The 23468-nt window shown below is 48.5% G+C and overlaps 1 protein-coding gene across 3 annotated transcripts in view; it reads left to right on the plus strand.

Moving 5' to 3' along the window:
• The window catches only part of PLPPR4 (phospholipid phosphatase related 4), a 255398-nt gene that overhangs the window by 228361 nt on the left and 3569 nt on the right, over positions 1-23468 (plus strand). The window lies entirely within an intron of this gene.

The raw sequence follows: 23468 nt of genomic DNA on the forward strand, positions 1-23468 counted from the left end.
CCTCCTCCCCCCATCCCCCCATTTTGGGCTCACATACACATATACATGTACTCTAGAAATTTTGGATGATTTTATGGTAGGGAGTAGATTGTGAGCACTTCTGAGGACAGTCTCCAATAGGGAAATGCCACAGCAAAAATAAATGGGTGTCACCACGCACTGTAACATGGGCGTGGTCATGATGGGTCATGGGCAGACTTAAAAAAAACCCACAAAATAAGTAGCGGCGTTATTCACAGAGATTAGGTCCGACCAGATACATTTTAGATAAAATAATCAAGTAGTTACATGCCTCATGATAATTCATCAAGTAGTCAAATGGCAGCAGATTTTCCGACAAAATGCAATTAGATTGGCAGCAGATATCCCCACAAAATGCAATCAGATTGGCAGCAGATATCCCCACAAAATGCAATCAGACTGGCAGCAGGTATCCCCACAAAATGCAATCAGATTGGTGGCAGCCGGCAGATTTCCCAGTTTATGCTTTGCCACTGCCCCTCCCCCAGCATATATGTTAGCTAGATATGGGGGTGCCATTGTTTCTGTCTCCCCCCTCCCTTAATAGGTTAGCCAGATATGGGTGCCACTGGTTGGATCCCCCCCAGCATATAGGGATGCCTGATATGGGTTCACCGTGCAACAGCCCCGCACCCCTCCCCCAGCATATAGGTAGCCACCAGGCGCCAGATGTGGTGATGGTGATGCCAATGTCCCCGAACCCCTCTACCGGCCGCTCACTCAGTAAGTCCACTCAGTCACACAGTCACTCACACATACTTACACAAATCCTGCAGGCAGCTCGTCTCGGCTCCCGCTGTCACTCTGCGGCGTGGGGTCGGGTCGGAACGCAGCTCGGGTCCACCATCCAGACTCCAGCGCAGAGACTCCTCCAGTCCAGGGCACACCTCTCTGGCTAGTCACACAGTACTCTCTGCGTTTACGAGCCACGGTCCTCTTCCTGTGTCGTCACTCTTCCTTCTTCCCTGGCTGGCCGGAACTATAAAGTAATTGTCGGGTCCAGCCAGGGAGTAAATTAATGCGCCGCCGCACGGAAGTAGTCCCCCTCCTCACCGGCAGCCAGGGGCGTAACTAGAAATCACTGGGCCCCCTGTGAAACTTTCAATGGGCCCTTCTCCGCCAACCCGGGCTCTGTCCTCATACACACCCCGCATGGTTGCTGGCATAATGTCGGCGTATGTGTGATGTCACAGTGCATGTTGTGGCGAGGCGGCAGATGTGGTGCCACAAGGCTGATTCTCAAGAGATTTCATGCTGAAATGGATTGGGAATCCACCTGTGGGCAGCTGACAGATCTCTCTCTGATCAGGTTTGATCAGAGAGAGAGTCTGTCTCTAAGTCAATTTGCCCAAACAGTACGGTGGCGTGGTGGTTAGCACTCTCGCCTTGCAGTGATGGGTCCCAGGTTCGAATCCCAGCCAGGTCAACATCTGCAAGGAGTTTGTTCTCCGCGTTTCTGTGTGGGTTTCCTCCGGGCACTCAGGTTTCCTCCCACATCCCAAAAACATACAGATAAGTTCATTGGCTTACCCCTAGACTACAATACATACACTACACAATACATACATAGACATATGACAATGGTAGGGATTAGATGGAGAGCCCCTCTGAGGGACAGTGGCTTCCTTTTGGGAGGAGGAATAGCTATCTATATGGTATGTAAGACAAGCCAAACACGTCACTGTCACTGTTAGGGTTGAGCTTTCAGATCAGAACAGTTCTGAGTTCCAAAGTTCCGCATCGGAATTTGTCCGCTTCAAGTAAAATCACAAAACTCAGAATAAACACTGTTCCAAATACCGAGTTCTGTTCCAAACATTGGCTTCAGAAACAAGACTTTTCAGCAAACAGAATTAACTTGGCAAAAAATTGGCTTCTAAAACAAGAATTTTCAGTCCATATTGATGTCAACAAAATGGCTGCCAAGGATTCCCTAGTCCCTGGAGGCCACACTAAAGTTGCAGAATGAGTGGTTTTTGATAAAATGGGGGGTCCAGGGCACCAGGGCATCCCTTGCCCTGGTCCCCTGGATCCCTGATCCATGTGCAAAATTGCTCGTTCTGCTACTCTAACGTGGCCTCCGGGGGAATGGGGAAATCCATGGCAGCCATTTTGTTGACACCAATATGGGCTGAAAATTCTTGTTTTAAAAGCCAATTTTTGCCATTTTAATGCTGTTTGCTGAAAATTCTTGTTTTACGGAATACAACTCAGTACTTAGAGCAGTGTAAATTCAGAATTTGCCTGCAGAACACTGAACTCCGATGAAATTGGAATTTGGCTGTTCCGATCAACCCTAGTCACTGTGTTGCCTTAACTGACACTGGTCAAGAGTGGACACTTGAGTATTAAAATACTATATCACATGCCATCTCAATGTTATGATCCTCTGATATATAAGAATCAGAATCTTTTATTTCGCCAAGCACAACTGGGTCGTGCCCGGAATTGGTTTTGGCAGGTACAGGGCTAGTACGAAAACAGGACATACATACATACAAATAAACAAACAATATTTAACGCAAAAAATACAGCAGTTAAAAACATAGCAAAATATCAAGATGGACGCTAATTTTGTCAGGTGAGAGAAGAGTCCATAGAGTTCAAAGAGTTGACAGCTGAAGGGAAAAAACTGTTCCTGTGTCTCGTGGTCCTGGTGTAGATTGACTGGAATCTCCGTCCCGAGGGAAGCTGGCTGATGAAGCGAAAGCACGGGTGAGATGGGTCCTTGATGATCCTCAGAGCTCTGGAGCGTAGTCTGGAGTTGAAAAGTTATTCCAGGGTGGGAAGAGGTTTCCCAATGATCCTTTCCGCTGATCTTATGACCCTCTGTAGTTTGAGTCTGTCGTTGGCGGAGGAGCCAGCATACCAGACCAGGATGGAGGAGCAGAGGACAGATTCAATCGTGGCGGTGTAGAAACTCGTCAGAAGTTCCTGGGCCATGCCAAACTTATTCAGTTGACGGAGGAAAAATAGTCTCTGCTGGGCTTTTTTCTGGGTGGAGGTCGTGTCGGCTTTCCAAGTCAGGTCTTTGGAAATTGTAGTACCTAGGAGGCGTGCACAGGGGACGCTTACCACTTCCGTGCCATCAATGCAGATTGGAGGCAGGTGGAAGCGTGCCTTGTAAAGTCAACAATCAGCTCAATGTTTTTTTCCAGTGTTGAGGACTAGGCCATTCTCTCTACACCACTGGCAGATTCTGTCAACCTGGTGGCGGTACTCCTGCTCACAGGGGCGTAGCTAGAAATGACTGGGACCCATAGCAAATTTTTTTTATGGGCGCCCCATCCCCTCTCCTCCTCCCCCCTCCCCCCATTTTGGGCTCACATACACATATACATGTACTCTAGAAATTTTGGATGATTTTATGGTAGGGAGTAGATTGTGAGCACTTCTGAGGACAGTCTCCAATAGGGATATGCCACAGCAAAAATAAATGGGTGTCACCACACACTGTAACATGGGCGTGGTCATGATGGGTCATGGGCAGACTTAAAAAAAAAACACAAAATAAGTAGCGGTGTTATTCACAGAGATTAGGTCCGACCAGATACATTTTAGATAAAATAATCAAGTAGTTACATGCCTCATGATAATTCATCAAGTAGTCAAATGGCAGCAGATATCCCCACAAAATGCAATCAGACTGGCAGCAGGTATCCCCACAAAATGCAATCAGATTGGTGGCAGCCGGCAGATTTCCCAGTTTAGGCTTTGCCACTGCGCCTCCCCCAGCATATATGTTAGCTAGATATGGGGGGTGCCATTGTTTCTGTCTCCCCCCTCCCTTAATAGGTTAGCCAGATATGGGTGCCACTGGTTGGATCCCCCCCTCCCCCCCCAGCATATAGGGATGCCTGATATGGGTTCACCGTGCAACAGCCCCGAACCCCTCCCCCAGCATATAGGTAGCCACCAGGCGCCAGATGTGGTGATGTTGATGCCAATGTCCCCGAACCCCTCTACCGGCCGCTCACTCAGTAAGTCCACTCAGTCACACAGTCACTCACACATACTTACACAAGTCCTGCAGGCAGCTTGTCTCGGCTCCCGCTGTCACTCTGCGGCGTGGGGTCGGGTCGGAACGCAGCTCGGGTCCACCATCCAGACTCCAGCGCAGAGACTCCTCCAGTCCAGGGCACACCTCTCTGGCTAGTCACACAGTACTCTCTGCGTTTACGAGCCACGGTCCTCTTCCTGTGTCTTCACTCTTCCTTCTTCCCTGGCTGGCCGGAACTATAAAGTAATTGTCGGGTCCAGCCAGGGAGTAAATTAATGCGCTGCCGCACGGAAGCAGTCCCCCTCCTCACCGGCAGCCAGGGGCGTAACTAGAAATCACTGGGCCCCCTGTGAAACTTTCAATGGGCCCTTCTCCGCCAACCCGGGCTCTGTCCTCATACACACCCCGCATGGTTGCCGGCATAATGTCGGCGTATGTGTGATGTCACAGTGCATTTTGTGGCGAGGCGGCAGATGTGGTGCCACAAGGCTGATTCCCAAGAGATTTCATGCTGAAATGGATCGGGAATCCACCTGTGGGCAGCTGACAGATCTCTCTCTGATCAGGTTTGATCAGAGAGAGAGTCTGTCTCTAAGTCAATTTGCCCATACAGTACGGTGGCGTGGTGGTTAGCACTCTCGCCTTGCAGTGATGGGTCCCAGGTTCGAATCCCAGCCAGGTCAACATCTGCAAGGAGTTTGTTCTCCCCGTTTCTGTGTGGGTTTCCTCCGGGCACTCAGGTTTCCTCCCACATCCCAAAAACATACAGATAAGTTCATTGGCTTACCCCTAGACTACAATACATACACTACACAATACATACATAGACATATGACAATGGTAGGGATTAGATGGAGAGCCCCTCTGAGGGACAGTGGCTTCCTTTTGGGAGGAGGAATAGCTATCTATATGGTATGTAAGACAAGCCAAATACGTCACTGTCACTGTTAGGGTTGAGCTTTCAGATCAGAACAGTTCTGAGTTCCAAAGTTCCGCATCGGAATTTGTCCGCTTCAAGTAAAATCACAAAACTCAGAATAAACACTGTTCCAAATACCGAGTTCTGTTCCAAACATTGGCTTCAGAAACAAGACTTTTCAGCAAACAGAATTAACTTGGCAAAAAATTGGCTTCTAAAACAAGAATTTTCAGTCCATATTGATGTCAACAAAATGGCTGCCAAGGATTCCCTAGTCCCTGGAGGCCACACTAAAGTTGCAGAATGAGTGGTTTTTGATAAAATGGGGGGTCCAGGGCACCAGGGCATCCCTTGCCCTGGTCCCCTGGATCCCTGATCCATGTGCAAAATTGCTCGTTCTGCTACTCTAACGTGGCCTCCGGGGGAATGGGGAAATCCATGGCAGCCATTTTGTTGACACCAATATGGGCTGAAAATTCTTGTTTTAAAAGCCAATTTTTGCCATTTTAATGCTGTTTGCTGAAAATTCTTGTTTTACGGAATACAACTCAGTACTTAGAGCAGTGTAAATTCAGAATTTGCCTGCAGAACACTGAACTCCGATGAAATTGGAATTTGGCTGTTCCGATCAACCCTAGTCACTGTGTTGCCTTAACTGACACTGGTCAAGAGTGGACACTTGAGTATTAAAATACTATATCACATGCCATCTCAATGTTATGATCCTCTGATATATAAGAATCAGAATCTTTTATTTCGCCAAGCACAACTGGGTCGTGCCCGGAATTGGTTTTGGCAGGTACAGGGCTAGTACGAAAACAGGACATACATACATACAAATAAACAAACAATATTTAACGCAAAAAATACAGCAGTTAAAAACATAGCAAAATATCAAGATGGACGCTAATTTTGTCAGGTGAGAGAAGAGTCCATAGGGTTCAAAGAGTTGACAGCTGAAGGGAAAAAACTGTTCCTGTGTCTCGTGGTCCTGGTGTAGATTGACTGGAATCTCCGTCCCGAGGGAAGCTGGCTGATGAAGCGAAAGCACGGGTGAGATGGGTCCTTGATGATCCTCAGAGCTCTGGAGCGTAGTCTGGAGTTGAAAAGTTATTCCAGGGTGGGAAGAGGTTTCCCAATGATCCTTTCCGCTGATCTTATGACCCTCTGTAGTTTGAGTCTGTCGTTGGCGGAGGAGCCAGCATACCAGACCAGGATGGAGGAGCAGAGGACAGATTCAATCGTGGCGGTGTAGAAACTCGTCAGAAGTTCCTGGGCCATGCCAAACTTATTCAGTTGACGGAGGAAAAATAGTCTCTGCTGGGCTTTTTTCTGGGTGGAGGTCGTGTCGGCTTTCCAAGTCAGGTCTTTGGAAATTGTAGTACCTAGGAGGCATGCACAGGGGACACTTACCACTTCCGTGCCATCAATGCAGATTGGAGGCAGGGTGGGAGCGTGCCTTGTAAAGTCAACAATCAGCTCAATGTTTTTTTCCAGTGTTGAGGACTAGGCCATTCTCTCTACACCACTGGCAGATTCTGTCAACCTGGTGGCGGTACTCCTGCTCACAGGGGCGTAGCTAGAAATGACTGGGACCCATAGCAAATTTTTTTTATGGGCGCCCCATCCCCTCTCCTCCTCCCCCCTCCCCCCATTTTGGGCTCACATACACATATACATGTACTCTAGAAATTTTGGATGATTTTATAGTAGGGAGTAGATTGTGAGCACTTCTGAGGACAGTCTCCAATAGGGATATGCCACAGCAAAAATAAATGGGTGTCACCACGCACTGTAACATGGGCGTGGTCATGATGGGTCATGGGCAGACTTAAAAAAAAAACACAAAATAAGTAGCGGTGTTATTCACAGAGATTAGGTCCGACCAGATACATTTTAGATAAAATAATCAAGTAGTTACATGCCTCATGATAATTCATCAAGTAGTCAAATGGCAGCAGATATCCCCACAAAATGCAATCAGACTGGCAGCAGGTATCCCCACAAAATGCAATCAGATTGGTGGCAGCCGGCAGATTTCCCAGTTTAGGCTTTGCCACTGCGCCTCCCCCAGCATATATGTTAGCTAGATATGGGGGGTGCCATTGTTTCTGTCTCCCCCCTCCCTTAATAGGTTAGCCAGATATGGGTGCCACTGGTTGGATCTCCCCCTCCCCCCCCCAGCATATAGGGATGCCTGATATGGGTTCACCGTGCAACAGCCCCGAACCCCTCCCCCAGCATATAGGTAGCCACCAGGCGCCAGATGTGGTGATGTTGATGCCAATGTCCCCGAACCCCTCTACCGGCAGCTCACTCAGTAAGTCCACTCAGTCACACAGTCACTCACACATACTTACACAAATCCTGCAGGCAGCTCGTCTCGGTTCCCGATGTCACTCTGCAGCGTGGGGTCGGGTCGGAACGCAGCTCGGGTCCACCATCCAGACTCCAGCGCAGAGACTCCTCCAGTCCAGGGCACACCTCTCTGGCTAGTCACACAGTACTCTCTGCGTTTACGAGCCACGGTCCTCTTCCTGTGTCTTCACTCTTCCTTCTTCCCTGGCTGGCCGGAACTATAAAGTAATTGTCTGGTCCAGCCAGGGAGTAAATTAATGCGCCGCCGCACGGAAGTAGTCCCCCTCCTCACCGGCAGCCAGGGGCGTAACTAGAAATCACTGGGCCCCCTGTGAAACTTTCAATGGGCCCTTCTCCGCCAACCATCACACACCCCGCATGGTTGCCGGCATAATGTCGGCGTATGTGTGATGTCACAGTGCATGTTGTGGCGAGGCGGCAGATGTGGTGCCACAAGGCTGATTCCCAAGAGATTTCATGCTGAAATGGATCGGGAATCCACCTGTGGGCAGCTGACAGATCTCTCTCTGATCAGGTTTGATCAGAGAGAGAGTCTGTCTCTAAGTCAATTTGCCCATACAGTACGGTGGCGTGGTGGTTAGCACTCTCGCCTTGCAGTGATGGGTCCCTGGTTCGAATCCCAGCCAGGTCAACATCTGCAAGGAGTTTGTTCTCCCCGTTTCTGTGTGGGTTTCCTCCGGGCACTCTGGTTTCCTTCCACATCCCAAAAACATACAGATAAGTTCATTGGCTTACCCCTAGACTACAATACATACACTACACAATACATACATAGACATATGGCAATGGTAGGGATTAGATTGAGAGCCCCACTGAGGGATAGTTAGACAATATAATCTGTACAGTGCTGCATAACGTCAATGCAATATAAATATTAAAATACATAAAAATAAAATAAAATACATGCTCTGATGTATGGGCACCTTAAGCAAGGGGGGTATTTAACTCTTTCAGCAACTCAGCTGTGCTGCTTGCAAAGGTTTTGGCATTACTTTTCCACAAGTGTATTATGCACTTGTGGAAAGTGTGTGTGTATAAGAACAGGAGAAAATGTATAGCTGGTAGCTGTTACAAGAATAGTGCAGAAACTCACTGTTTTACATGCATCATACACTTGAGGAAAAGGAAGAGCCAGTGTCAATGCATTTGAAAGCAACCCAGGCAGCTGTGTTGCTGAAAGGGTTAAGTACCACTCCCCCCTTTACCAGGATAGCAGCGAGACTTAGGAATGCCTGAGATAAGCTCACCAGTGTATGAGCAGAGTCCAGGCTCAGTGAAGGGAGAGGAAAGGGGCAAGAGAGATCACACTGCGAGTTCCTGGAGCATCTCCAGCCCCGCCTACTTCCCTGCATCCAATCCTCCTTCACATTTTACAGCCTGCCGAGGTCCTATTGGCTGGCAGCTGAAGTAGCTGAGCACAGGCTCCTTTGCCTGTGCGTGCCCAGCCAGCTAAGCTTTAACAAGCATGCGCTTTCCCAGAGCTCTTGTAAGTGGCCCATGCTGTGTATCATGGGGCCCCTGAGAGCCTCCGGCGCTTTGTTATTATTATCGGAGGAGAGGGTAGGGGGGGGCGGCTTTATTATAATATTTAAAAAAAAGTGCTCTCTCAGCTGCGGGCCCACTGTGACATAGGGCTGGGGCGGGCCCCATAGCAACGCTATGGTTGCTATGGCGATTGCTACGCCACTGCCTGCTCATCATTTCCAGAGATGAAGCCTACTATAGTGGTGTCATCAGCGAACTTGACAACTTTGACCGAGTTCGCCGTGGACCTGCAGTTGTTTGTATAAAGGGAGAACTGGAACGGCAACAGCACACATCCTTGAGGGGCCCCTGTGTTGGTGGTCCTTGGTTGCGAGGTGATAGTTTCTTAGGAAGTCCATGATCCACATGCGTAGGTTGGGGTGGACCCTTATAGTTCGTGCCAGCCTTGAGCCCCTTCCAGACAGCTTGTGAGTCTCTCGAGGAGAGTATGTAGAAAGAACAGAGGCGCCAGCAGGATAAAATCAGGTAATAAAACGTTTAAGAGTGCTTTGGAGGCAGCGGTGGACTTACCTCCTGTAAGCAGACACTATAAACTGTCAGTTCAGTTTTATTGGCATACTCCAAGGGGGTCGCAACGCGTTTCACAGGTGTAAACCTGCTTCCTCAGGCAATATAACATAGGAGCATACAACTAGGGACAAAGGCAAAGGTAGGTGTACATCAGAACCAAATCACTGTATAAAGATATAGTAAATAATATAGTAAATAAACATAGGCGTACCATATTAGTGTATTGTGTAATGTAGATAGAAACATATGCATGTATGCATGGTGTGTCTGTGGGTGTGGGTGGTGGTGGAAGTGTGGGGGGGGGGGGACAAAAGGAAAGCGGGGGGGGGGGGTGTTTTTGGGGGTTTAGTGACTAATGATTATTTGTATGTGCAAACAGTATGAAAATAGTTGCAAACGTATGCATCAAACATAATGGTATGGCCAAAAAATGTATGTGAAACAAGGTGGGGGGGGACCTGGGAGTATGTATGTGCAAACAATATGAAAATAGTTGCAAAAGTATGCATCAAACATAATGGTATGGCCAAACAATTATGTAAAACAAGGGTGGAGGGGACTGGGGTGTATGTATGTGCAAACAGTATGAAAATAGTTGCAAACGCATGCATCAAACATATGCATCAAGACTGCAACTATTTTCATACTGTTTGCACATACATACTCCCAGGTCTCCCCCCCCCCCTTGTTTCACATGCATACTACCAGGTCTCCCCCCCCCCCCTTATTTCACATACATTTTTTGGCCATACCATTATGTTTGATGCATACGTTTGCAACTATTTTCATACTGTTTGCACATACAAATAATCACTAGTCACTAAACCCCCACAAACACCCCCCCCCCCCACTTTCCTTTTGTCCCCCCCCCCCCCACACACACACACTTCCACCACCACCCATACCCACAGACACACCATGCATACATGCATATGTTTCTATCTACATTACACAATACACTAATATGGTACACCTATGTTTATTTACTATATTATTTACAATATCTTTATACAGTGATTTGGTTCTGATGTACACCTACTTTTGCCTTTGTCCCTAGTTGTATGCTCCTATGTTATATTGCCTGAGGAAGCAGGTTTACACCTGTGAAACGCGTTGCGACCCCCTTGAAGTATGCCGATAAAATGTATTTAGATTTGAACTGACAGTTTATAGTGTCTGCTTACAGGAGGTAAGTCCACCGCTGCCTCCAAAGCACTTTTAAACTTTTTATTACCTGATTTTATCCTGCTGGCGCCTCTGTTCTTTGTACATAATATTAATTATCCACCCTTGGTGTAGGGGGATACCCCTTTTTTCCTGTCTACAGAGAGCGACTTCTTATTCCTGAGTGGGGACAGGATAATCTCCTCACCTGCCTATACAGTGGTTGCCTGGAGGTAACCCTGTTTTGTGAGTATATATATTGTACTCTTTACATATATCCATTTTTGCAGTACTTACTACACTATATTGGGCTCTCGGTTTCCCTCTTCTGTACTCTCGAGGAGAGGTTCTCTTCCAGTTTCATCGCATAGTTTTTTTGGGCAACTTTCAGTTCGCTGTTTAGGGAGGTTTTTGCCCTTCTATAGTCCTCCTGGTTGCCAGACCTGTATGCCATTTCCTTGCTTCTCCGCAGTTGACGAAGTTTGTTAGAAGACCATGGTTTGTCATTGGGGTAGTGTTTGCTGTTTTTTGTTGGGATACAGTTGACCTCGCAGAAACTGATGTATGAGGATACGTTGTCTGCCCATTCGTCTAGGTTTGGTGCTTCCAGGGCCTTCCAGCCTGTGCAGTCGAAGCAGGCTGGAAGTTGTAGTTTAGCATCATCTGACCATACTTTTCTGGATTTCAGGACCGGTTTTGCAGTTTCCAGGCGTCTTCTGTAGGTGGGTATCAGGTGGATGATGCAGTGGTCAGATGAGCCTAGTGCTGCCCACGGGGTGGCCTTGAATGCATCTTTAAGGACCGTGTAGCAATGGGAGATGCTGATGGAAGCGCGGCAGCTCTTGACAGAGGTTGGCCCTGTTGAAGTCACCCAGGTTAATGAACAGTGAGTCTGGGAAGACTGTCTCCCACTGCGTGATGGTATCGCTGAGCTCACGCAGGGCCGTTTTGACATCAGCGTCAGGTGTGATGTAAACTCCCACAAGTACATAGGAGGAAAATTCCCTGGGTGAATATGTCGGTCTGTAGTTTACAAGAAGAGGTTCAAGTTCTGGGGAACATTTCTTGGCAAGTACGGAGGTGTTGGAGAACCAGGCGGAGCTGATATAGAAATAGATGCCACCCCCTTTACTTTTCCGGAGAGGATGCTGTCACAATCTGCACGGATGATATTGAAACCTGGAAGATTAAGGGCACTGTCGGGAATGTCATCGTGTATCCAGGTTTCCGTGAAGCAGAAAACTGGGGTGTTGCTGCCAGGTTCTCTCTTGTTGCTGAGAAGCCGCAGCTTATTCAGCTTGTTAGGGAGGGAGCATACATTTTCCAGGAGGACCGCAGAGATGGCTGATTGCAGTCCTTTCCTTCTCAGCCTCACCCAGGCTCCGGCTCGACAGCCCCTGCATTGCTGACTTCTGTGAGGTCTTGACACAGGCGCAGTGATTTTTTGGATATGTCTCCAAACAGAGTCGGACAGGAGCCTGACCTCTGGGTGCTGGGGTGAGCTCGTTTCCCATTCTAGGAGCTGTGATCTAGTGTAGATGGTGCGTGGGGAACAGTGTAACAGTCCATTTTGAGGCCCCATCACCATAACAGTGCAACACAGTTCATATTGTGACAATCACAGAACATCACAAGACCTCACTACAGTAGCAGTGTGACGCAGCCCCTTGTGACCCCAACAGCACCCATGCAGCACAGTACATAACGTGGCCTTGCGCTAGTAACAGTGCAACACAGTCCATATTGTGGCCTCGCAGCCGTGGTAACAGTGCAACGCAGTCCGTTATGTGAACCCCATGCAGAGAGCATATGACATAGTCCCAGAAGCAGCAGGATAACCTCAGTGGAGTGGATGGTAAAGCCCCAGAAGCCTCCAATCAAATCAAATGAAAATCAAGTAAAAAAAAAGTTGCCCTCTGAGGTGTAGCAGCACACATGGCAGAGAAGGGCAATAGGTACAGAGCAGACAATTTAAAACTGCACATAAGCGCTCAGGACCAGCAAGCAGGACTGAATTATCCCAGTCCCAATTTCCCCCCACAATACCAGGCAAACACTAAGCAGATGATCAAAGAAGCCCAGGGCTCTCACCTGGATGAGTGGGTAGCACATTGTTGGTGCTGGAGCGCTTAGCCACAGCTGGCAGAGGAGAAGGAGCAGGTCGGGTCGGCTCATTCCTGGCAGCGGTGAAGTGGCTGCGTCAGAGAGGGCACATGGGAGCAGGGGCCGCAGCTGTCCCCTTTAACCCCACTTTCACCACCACCCCATTACAAAATATCCTCCATATTTTTCAAACAGAAATATAAACTGAGATGCACACTTTAGTTTTTTGGGAGTCCACTTTGCATGAACCACCACCAGATATGGGAAGCCTTCAGTCAATAACACAGTGCATGCCTTTTCAACATAGATGGTTAAAGGGATGCAAATAATTTCAGCTTGCATTCAAAAGTAATGTAATCTGTAGGCAGCTTGAAACTGAAACTTGAAACTGTTTGTTGATGCATATAATTGCATATAATTTGCATCCATATAATTTGCATGAAAGTCAAACCTATTTAATCTCGTAGACTTTTCTGCCTCTTTATACCACCCATAATAGCAGGTCTGTAAACTGATTTTTATCATATTAATAAAAATGTATTTGACAAGGCAACAAATCCTTAAGGTCCATACACACGCACTATTTCTGTCACCCACAGGAATCGAGACTTGATTTCTTGGGCAACAGTTCGTGCTCAAGTTTTGTACAGATGTGATCCTAGTCTATAAGCGTTCTTTTTTTTTTTTTTTTTTTTTTTTTTTCAAACTCAGCCGTTATGTGACCCAGATATGACCATGTGACAGCTGTGAAGCCATCATACGTGGGTCTCAGGTCTGCATCATAGTTTGATTTTCTTTCCTCTCCTCCCCCCCTCCCTCACTCCATCATCACTACAATATATCAAATATTCCACCAGTGGCTCAGGTCAAACTAATTATAGTAAGAGAGAGAAAAAAGAAAGTAAGAAAAACAAAAAAAAAACAAAACACAAGCACCAGCAAAAAACAAACTCCACCTACCCATCTTAACTTTAAGTGGTTAATATCCCTTTCCGACCACCCACTTATTTTATGGACATGCCCTCCATGCATGAGCCATCAGGGCCGGACCAAGCCAATGGAGGGGACAGGCCTCATGCACAAACAGGTCACATATCTAAACTGAGAAGCAAAGCAATTACTCTTATTTCACCTTTCATACACATTCATATAAGTGCCTTCTATACTTCAACATATATCTATGCATCTGCACATTCATCCATCCATTTATCCTTACAATTTCAGTTGGTAATATAGTGGTTATTTGGTTCTTTTCTCCTCATCCCCTCCACTTCAAATACTCAACTACTTATTATATGTTACTTATTTTTTCCCATGCAATTTTCCATTCCTCCATTTGTTTGTTGGTGCCAGCATCTTCTACACTGCCCTCGCCACCTTGCAAAAAATCTGACATCATCCATATCCACTCTTCCATACTGGGAGCTTCGGGGTTCTTCCAGGATTTTGCTATAAGTTTCCTGGCCACAATTGCTGCAGGAATTACTAGTTTATTTGCATGTCTAAAGCGGTCAGGTTCCATGCAACTCAACAGAGCGGTACTGGGATGAAAAGGGGAAGGAAGTTTAATGAAGTCTCCTATCTCTCTCCAAAAGTTCTGTATAACCGGGCACGACCACCACATATGCATATGTGAACCAAACGCAGTAAGACATCTCCAACAGTTCCCATTTCCGCCTTTAAATTTAGCCATCTTAGAGGGTGTGAAGTACCATCTCGTCATGAGTTTATAATTAACAAGTTGAAATGAGGTATAGCTGGGGGTCCAAATTTCCTGGAATACTGCTCCCCAGTCCAAGTTTTGGATATGATTTAGGTCTTGTTCCCAGCTTCTACAGAACTTAGGTAGAGGATCAGTTTGACAACTGTCAAGAAAAAAATAAAGCGTTCTGTTGCTAGAAGGGGGGCAGAGGGACCACAGAACCCTCTAGTGGCTGTAGGTTTGTTCTCCCTGCCATAATAATGTGTTTATTATACAAGTTATCTGATTTTATTAATGTTGTGATGTGACATAATTGCAGCATGTCTCATGTAAGCAAAAACTCGGTATACAGAGGCGCCAGAGTAGAGTAAAACGTTTTAAAAACCGCTTAAAAGGAGAGAGGGATGTTAAGGTGGACTCACCTCCCTCTTACAAAAAAAGAAAACTCACTTGAGTCTCAATAAAACCGAATTGTCAAATAATTTATTCAACTCCACAAATGCAACGCGTTTCGTGGGCGTGACCTCTTCCTCAGGCAAAAATGGGAGCACAACTCAGTAGGTCAAGCAATAGGTTGCTTGACCCACTGAGTTGTGCTCCCATTTTTTCCTGAGGAAGCGGGGTCACGCCCGCGAAATGCGTTGCATTTGTGCAGTTGAATAAATTATTTGACAATTCGGTTTTATTGAGACTCAAGTGAGTTTTCTTTTTTTGTAAGAGGGAGGTGAGTCCACCTTAACATCCCCCTCTCCTTTTAAGCGTTTTTTAAAACGTTTTACTCTACTCTGGCGCCTCTGTATACCGAGTTTTTGCTGATCTTCTAGTCCACCCTGCGTGGAGGGGTGCATCCCCATCTACTATCTACAGAGAGCGACTTCTTAACCTGAGTGGGGTCAGGTCCTATTGCTCCCCACCTGCATTTAAAGTGGTTGCCTATGGGTAACCCGTGTTTGTGAGTATATATATACATAACATTGTATTGAACTCTTCATTTTACCTGACAATACTGCACCATATTGGGCTCTTGATTCTCTTCTTGTTTTTAAGCATGTCTCATGTAAGCACACTGTGGGTGGTGCTGTTATCTAACCTAAATACATCATTATGACAGGACAAGACTCAGTCTAAACGGACACACTGATAAATTAAATAACAAAGATTTAAGCTGTACAACAGCTGAACACAATGGTTTTAATTCACTAAGACACGTTCTTTAAAGGGAAGGTACAGGGAGGGAGAAAAAAAAATAAAAATCCATATCTATTTACCTGGGGCTTCCTCCAGCAGGTTCCCGGTGGTCTCCGGTGGCCGACCCGACCTGGCCAAGAGCCAGGTCGGGCTCTTCTGCGCTCCAACGACAGGCTCTTCTGCGTTCCACGCAGGCGTGCTGACGTCATCGGACGTCCTCCGGGCTGTACTGTGCAGGCGCAGAACTACTGCGCTTGCGCAGTACAGCCTGGAGGACCTTCGATGACGTCAGTGCGCCCCTGTGAGGCGCAGATTGGAGCGCAGAAGAGCCCGACCTGGCAGCCGGGCATGGCCAGGTCGGGTCGGCCACCGGAGATGACCGGGAGCCTCCAGAGCGGCGGCGAGGGCACCTCCTGCCTTCCACGGGCTGGAGGAAGCCCCAGATAAGTGGATATGGATTTTTATATTTTTTTTCCCTCCCTGAACCATCCCTTTAAAAAAAAAAAGAAAAGGGGTCACCAAGATTTTCACACATGCAGTGATAGTTCAATTCACTAATGCTGGGTTTACACCATACAATTTTCTGTTACATTCTTCTGTTAAGATATTTACCTCATGTGGTATTTAATTTGGTATTTGATACCTTATTGCAGTGCATGGAAAATGGAAGATGTGATACAGATAGTATTTTTTTTATTATACTGTCAAGTAACCAGGTGCATAAAATGAACATAAAATGTATATCAGCTCAAAACCATTAGTATCTTATTAACTATTTTTAATTACTACATAACACTATTATAGAATTATGGAAATATGTTTTTCCTGAATAGTTTAGTTGTCACCTTTTCTCTGCTCTGTTTCCTCATTTATATTAACTTTCTGAATGGAGGTAAAATATCTAACATCTCACTTGTTTTACCACTAGAGTTGGGCCGAACCTCCGATTTTAGGTTCGCGAACCGGGTTCGCGAACTTTCGCGGAACGTTCGGTTCGCGTTAAAGTTCGCGAACCGCAATAGACTTCAATGGGGATGCGAACTTTGAAAAAAAAAAATAATTATGCTGGCCACAAAAGTGATGGAAAAGATGTTTCAAGGGGTCTAACACCTGGAGGGGGGCATGGCGGAGTGGGATACACGCCAAAAGTCCCCGGGAAAAATCTGGATTTGACGCAAAGCAGCGTTTTAAGGGCAGAAATCACATTGAATGCTAAATGACAGGCCTAAAGTGCTTTAAAACATCTTGCATGTGTATACATCAATCAGGTAGTGTAATTAAGGTACTGCTTCACACTGACACACCAAACTCACCGTGTAACGCACCGCAAACAGCTGTTTGTACTAGTGACGGCCGTGCTGGACTGGTGCGCACCATGGCGAGAGTGCAGGTTTTTGTGGCTTTACAGCCCATATGGTCGGCCTGGCTGATGTAGCTGAATGACAGAACAGTGACTGTCCAGCTGATCAAATTTGGTCTGACCACAATGAAGCAACGACCTTATTATCTTTTGTGTGCCCCCCGAGACACTCATCTAGGCGCCGGTCATTGCTTCATTGTGATACGCAAGCCCCTTCACCACGGCAAGGTAATGATCACGAAGGGGAATGGGCGCATGTACATGCCTTTTCTTTTGTTGTTGCAGCTGCCCTCAGTGCAGCCAGAAAAATTAGGCAGTCATGTACACGCACCATAAAAATTATTACAGCGGCCGCTGCTAGCAGCGGCCTAAAAAATTCAGCAATCCGCCTGGAGTCCCGGACCCTGTTGGTGGTGGCGGAGAAGGTAGTGAAGCGGCCTGCAGGCAGACATGCTGTGTGGAGGGACTGGGAGCGACTTAGTCTTTTTGGGGCAGGCCAGGCAGCCAGTCACACGGCGTGCAGGCAGAGATGCTGTGTGTGCGGGGACTGACTTAGTCTTGGGGCGGGCAGCAGTCCTCCGGGATCCATGCCTCATTCATTTTGATAAAGGTGAGGTACTTAACACTTTTGTGACTTAGGCGACTTCTCTTCTCTGTGACAATGCCTCCAGCTGCGCTGAAGGTCCTCTCTGACAGGACGCTTGCGGCAGGGCAGGAGAGAAGTTGGATGGCAAATTGGGACAGCTCTGGCCACAGGTCAAGCCTGCGCACCCAGTAGTTCAAGGGTTCCTCATCGCTGTTCACAGCAGTGTCTACATCCACACTTAAGGCCAGGTAGTCGGCTACCTGCCGGTCGAGGCGTTGGTGGAGGGTGGATCCGGAAGGGCTACGGCGAGGCGTTGGACTAAAGAACGTCCGCATGTCCGACATCACCATGAGATCGCTGGAGCGTCCTGTCTTTGACTGCGTGGACACGGGAGGAGGATTAGTGGCAGTGGTACCTTGCTGGCGTTGTGCCGTCACATCACCCTTAAAGGCATTGTAAAGCATAGTTGACAGCTGGTTCTGCATATGCTGCATCCTTTCCACCTTCCGGTGAGTTGGTAACAGGTCCGCCACTTTGTGCCTGTACCGAGGGTCTAGTAGTGTGGCCACCCAGTACAGCTCATTCCCCTTGAGGTTTTTTATACGGGGGTCCCTCAACAGGCAGGACAGCATAAAAGACGACATCTGCACAAAGTCGGATCCAGTACCCTCCATCTCCTCTTGCTCTTCCTCAGTGACGTCAGGTAAGTCAACCTCCTCCCCCCAGCCGCGAACAATACCACGGGAAGGTTGAGCAGCACAAGCCCCCTGCGACGCCTGCTGCGGTTGTTGTCCTGCCGCTGTCCCCTCCTCCTCCTCCTCCTCCTCCTCCCCCAAAGAAACACCTTGCTCATCATCCTCTGAGTCTGACTCGTCTTCTGCACACGACCTCTCTTCTTCCTCCTCCTCCCCCCTCTGTGCTGCCGCAGGTGTTGAGGAAACAGCTGGGTCTGATGAAAATTGGTCCCATGCCTGTTCCTGCCGTAACGGTTCCTGGTCACGCTCATTCGCAGCTTCATCCGCCACTCTACGCACAGCACGCTCCAAGAAGTACGCGTAGGGAATTAAGTCGCTGATGGTGCCCTCACTGCGGCTCACCAGGTTGGTCACCTCCTCAAACGGCCGCATGAGCCTGCATGCATTTTTCATCAGTGTCCAGTTGTCGGGCCAGAACATCCCCATCTTCCCAGACTGTTTCGTTCTACTCCAGTTGTAGAGGTACTGGGTGACGGCTTTCTTCTGTTCTAGCAGGCGGGAGAACATGAGCAGGGTCGAGTTCCATCGAGTGGGGCTATCGCAAATGAGGCGTCTCACCGGCATGTTGTTTTTACGCTGAATTTCTGCAAATCGTGCCATGGCTGTGTAAGAGCGCCTCAAATGCCCACAGAACTTCCTGGCCTGCTTCAGGACATCCGCTAAGCCAGGGTACTTTGCCACAAATCTTTGAACCACTAGATTCATGACATGTGCCATGCAGGGTATGTGTGTCAGCTTCCCCATATGCAAAGCGGCAAGCAGATTGCTGCCGTTGTCGCACACCACGTTGCCTATCTCCAGGTGGTGCGGGGTCAGCCACTCATCCACCTGTTTCTTAAGAGCAGCCAGGAGAGCTGCTCCAGTGTGACTCTCCGCTTTGAGACAAGCCATGTCTAAGATGGCGTGACACCGTCGTACCTGGCATGCAGCATAGGCCCTGCGGAGCTGGGGCTGTGTAGCTGGAGAGGAGAACTGCCACTCAGCCAAGGAGGAGGAGGAGGACAGCGAAGAGCATGTAGCAGGAGGAGAGGAGGTGGCAGGAGGCCTGCCTGCAAGCCGTGGAGGTGTCACAATTTGGTCCGCCGCTTTCTGCTTGCCATCGTTCACCACCAGGTTCACCCAATGGGCTGTGTAGGTAATGTAGCGGCCCTGCCCGTGCTTGGCAGACCAGCCATCCGTGGTCAGGTGTACCCTTGACCCAACGCTCTTCGCAAGAGATGACACCACTTGCCTCTCAACTTCACGGTGCAGTTGGGGTATGGCCTTTCTCGAAAAATAAGTGCGGCCTGGCATCTTCCACTGCGGTGTTCCGATGGCCACAAATTTACGGAAGGCCTCAGAGTCCACCAGCCGGTATGGTAACAGCTGGCGAGCTAACAGTTCCGCCACGCCAGCTGTCAGACGCCGGGCAAGGGGGTGACTGGCCAAAAGTGGCTTCTTCCGCTCAAACATTTCCTTCACGGACACCTGACTGCTGCTGTGGGCAGAGGAGCAGGAACCGCTCAAGGGCAGAGGCGGAGTGGAGGAGGGTGCCTGTGAAGGTGCAAAGGAGAAAGCGGCAGAAGCAGATGATGCACCTGAAGGAGGAAGAGGAGAAGGAGGGTGACTTTTCTTTTGTGTGCTGCTGCTGCTTTTGCTCAGGTGGCCATCCCATTGCTGTTTGTGCCTTTTCTCCAGGTGCCTTCGTAAGGCACTTGTCCCTACGTGAGTGTTGGCCTTTCCACGGCTCAATTTTTGTTGGCAGAGCGAACAGATGGCTTTGGTCCGATCTGAGGCACACACATTAAAAAATTTCCACACCGCTGAGCCACCCTGGGATGTGGGCACTATGGGGACCTCAGCAGCTGATGCTGAAGGGCAAGTTGGCTGGCTGTACATAGGTGGCGATACATGGTGCCGGACTCTGCCACCAGCTGTTTCTGACGAAGAGCTGCCCCAGCTTCTTTCAGCAACTTCTCTCCTCCTACTACTCTCTGACTCCCCCTCTGAACTGTCCCCCTCTTCATCTCCTCTATTGGGAACATACAGAGGATCCCTATTACCGTCATCATCGTAGTCATCCTGCCCAGCTTCGCTTGCCTCAGACAAATCCAAACTTGCACCATCAGTAGGTCCTTCATCCTCCTGACACGTTACATCCATAGTGTTGCCGCGTAACTCAGACATATTAGCTGGTGAAAATTCATCTGGCTGTAACAACAATGGCTGTGCATCAGTGATTTCAACACTAAATAATTCTTGCGAAGTGTCAAATGCAGCGGAAGTGGTGCTAGTAGTAGCGCTGGTGGCTGAGCAAGATGAGGTGTTCTGTGTCGCTAAATACTCAACCACGTCCTGACAATCTTGGGAGGTGATGGGACGTGCCTTCTTCCGAGCACTGTACTGTGGGCCAGATCCACACGAAATTACATTTACACGACCTCGCGCAGACCTGCCGGGTGGCCTTCCTCTGCCTCTGCCACTACCTCTTCCTCTTCCTCTACCTGTTTTGTCCATATTGGGTATGCACGGAGTGGTATATCACACTGCGTGCACTCACGTAGGTAGGTGGGTTCACTTAACTGCACAGGTATGCGCACTGATGCGGTGGGTTCACTGAACAGAACAGGTATACAGTGGCGGGTTCACAGAACAGGTATACAGTGGCGGGTCCACTGAACAGAACAGGTATACAGTGGCGGGTTCACAGAACAGGTATGCAGTGGCAGGATCACTGAACACAATAGGTATGCAGTGGCGTGTTCACTAAACAGGTATACAGTGGCGGGTCCACTGAACAGAACAGGTATACAGTGGCGGGTCCACTGAACAGAACAGGTATACAGTGGCGGGTCCACTGAACAGAACAGGTATACAGTGGCGGGTTCACAGAACAGGTATGCAGTGGCAGGATCACTGAACACAATAGGTATGCAGTGGCGTGTTCACTAAACAGGTATACAGTGGCGGGTCCACTGAACAGAACAGGTATACAGTGGCGGGTCCACTGAACAGAACAGGTATACAGTGGCGGGTTCACAGAACAGGTATACAGTGGCGGGTCCACTGAACAGAACAGGTATACAGTGGCGGGTTCACAGAACAGGTATGCAGTGGCAGGATCACTGAACACAATAGGTATGCAGTGGCGTGTTCACTAAACAGGTATACAGTGGCGGGTCCACTGAACAGAACAGGTATACAGTGGCGGGTCCACTGAACAGAACAGGTATACAGTGGCGGGTCCACTGAACAGAACAGGTATACAGTGGCGGGTTCACAGAACAGGTATACAGTGGCGGGTCCACTGAACAGAACAGGTATACAGTGGCGGGTTCACAGAACAGGTATGCAGTGGCAGGATCACTGAACACAATAGGTATGCAGTGGCGTGTTCACTAAACAGGTATACAGTGGCGGGTCCACTGAACAGAACAGGTATACAGTGGCGGGTCCACTGAACAGAACAGGTATACAGTGGTGGGTCCACTGAACAGAACAGGTATACAGTGGCGGGTTCACAGAACAGGTATACAGTGGCGGGTCCACTGAACAGAACAGGTATACAGTGGCGGGTTCACAGAACAGGTATGCAGTGGCAGGATCACTGAACACAATAGGTATGCAGTGGCGTGTTCACTAAACAGGTATACAGTGGCGGGTCCACTGAACAGAACAGGTATACAGTGGCGGGTTCACTGAACAGGTATACAGTGGCGGGTCCACTGAACAGAACAGGTATACAGTGGCGGGTTCACTAAACAGGTATGCAGTGGCAGGTTCACTGAACACAACAGGTATGCAGTGGCAGGTTCACTGAACACAACAGGTATGCAGTGGCGGGTTCACTGAACAGGTATACAGTGGCGGGTCCACTGAACAGAACAGGTATACAGTGGCGGGTCCACTGAACAGAACAGGTATACAGTGGCGGGTCCACTGAACAGAACAGGTATACAGTGGCGGGTTCACAGAACAGGTATACAGTGGCGGGTCCACTGAACAGAACAGGTATACAGTGGCGGGTCCACAGAACAGGTATGCAGTGGCAGGATCACTGAACAGGTATGCAGTGGCAGGATCACTGAACAGGTATGGAGTGGCAGGATCACAGTACAGGTATGCAGTGGGCTGAGGGCTCACTGAACAGAACAGGTATGCAGTGGCAGGATCACTGAACAGGTATGGAGTGGCAGGATCACAGTACAGGTATGCAGTGGGCTGAGGGCTCACTGAACAGAACAGGTATGCAGTGGCAGGATCACTGAACAGGTATGCAGTGGCAGGATCACAGTACAGGTATGCAGTGGGCTGAGGGCTCACTGAACAGAACAGGTATGCAGTGGCAGGATCACTGAACAGGTATGGAGTGGCAGGATCACAGTACAGGTATGCAGTGGGCTGAGGGCTCACTGAACAGAATAGGTATGCAGTGGCAGGATCACTGAACAGGTATGCAGTGGCAGGATCACTGAACAGGTATGCAGTGGCAGGATCACAGTACAGGTATGCAGTGGCAGGATCACAGTACAGGTATGCAGTGGGCTGAGGGCTCACTGAACAGAACAGGTATGCAGCCAGGAAGAAGTTAAGCCTAACTAATCTTTCCCTATATGAGAGACTGCAGCAGCTCGCCCTACTCTCACTAATGCAGGCACACGAGTGGCCGTAATGGCCGCCGCTGCCTGCCTTATATAAGGGGGGGTGGGGCTCCAGGGGCTAGTGTAGCCTAATTGGCTACACTGGGCCTGCTGACTGTGATGTAGAGGGTCAAAGTTGACCCTCAGTGCATTATGGGGCGAACCGAACTTCTTCCGCAAAAGGTTCGCGTGCGGTACCCGCACGCGAACCACCTACGTTCGCGCGAACCACGTTCGCCGGCGAACCGTTCGGCCCAACTCTATTTACCACATGCTCCAGTCTTTGTAAATTGAAATGTACAATCTGTTTACCTCACAATTCAGTGGTTTACCTGACTAGTCGATAATGTCAGTCTTCCATGCGGTAGCAGACTTAGTAAATTGTTTTCTGCTTTATCACATGTGGTTATGCTTACTAAATTTAGCTATTTTCATAAATGGCTGATCTCAATTAGGCTACACCAGCCCGTATAGCAGGGGTTAAGTAGAAGTCCATTGTAAAATGGAGTATGGACGTTCCAGTAAAAGATGTAAAAAAGAACAACAGTTTTCCCAGGGTTATCGGGAAACTTTACAGAACATTCACTGACTTAGTATGAATATACACAATCCAGTTG

Source organism: Hyperolius riggenbachi, chromosome 6 (assembly GCF_040937935.1).
Source record: "Hyperolius riggenbachi isolate aHypRig1 chromosome 6, aHypRig1.pri, whole genome shotgun sequence".
Classification (NCBI taxonomy): Eukaryota; Metazoa; Chordata; class Amphibia; order Anura; family Hyperoliidae; genus Hyperolius; species Hyperolius riggenbachi.